This window comes from Pteropus alecto, unplaced genomic scaffold (assembly GCF_000325575.1).
Source record: "Pteropus alecto unplaced genomic scaffold, ASM32557v1 scaffold75, whole genome shotgun sequence".
NCBI classification, from domain to species: Eukaryota; Metazoa; Chordata; class Mammalia; order Chiroptera; family Pteropodidae; genus Pteropus; species Pteropus alecto.
Window position 1 is genome coordinate 7,183,557 of NW_006440638.1, and position 825 is coordinate 7,184,381.

Genomic DNA, 825 nt, shown 5'->3' on the forward strand with positions numbered 1-825 from the left:
TTATAATTTTACATTTAAGTTCATAATACACTTTAACTTATGTATATGATATGAGGTTTAGATTAAGGTTCAATTTTTTATTTTTATTCTTTTTGTCTCTGGATATCTAATTGCTCCAGCAGCATTTGTTGAAAAGCGATCTCTTCTTCATTTAATTAGCTTTGCAACTTTGTCAAATATCTCCTGTGTATTTTTGTGCGGGTCTATTTCTAGGTTATCTATTTTATTTTCAATAATCTAATCTGCCAGTATTACACAGTCTTGATTATTAAACCAATGCATTAAGATTCCTCCCACTTTTTTCTTATTTCAAAGAAAACTGTTGAAGTCCTTTTCAATTACATATAAATTTTAGAATAATTTTGTTTCTATCGAGAGAAAAAAATTGATGTTTTGATGGGAATTGTATTATTTCTGTATATCAATTTGGGGAGAATTGATATCTCTACTATGTTAAGACTTCTAATCCATGAACATTTATTTGGAACATTTTTATTTCTTTCATTACGTCATAATTTTAAGCCTAAAAATCTTATATATTTTTTTGATTTATACCTAAGTATTTTATTTTTGAGTGATTATGAATTATATTATAGTTTTAATTTTTATGTCTACATTTTTATTGATAACATAAAAGTTTTTTAAATGTATAATATTGATCTTATATCCTGTTATCTTACTGTCCTCACTTACTAGTTCCAGCAATTTTTAGGGTTTTTTGTTTATTGCTTGGTTTGGCTTTGGTTTGGTTTTGTAGATTCCTTAGGTTTTCTATGTGAACAATTATGTCATCTGCAAACAGAAATATTTCTTCTCTTCCAATCT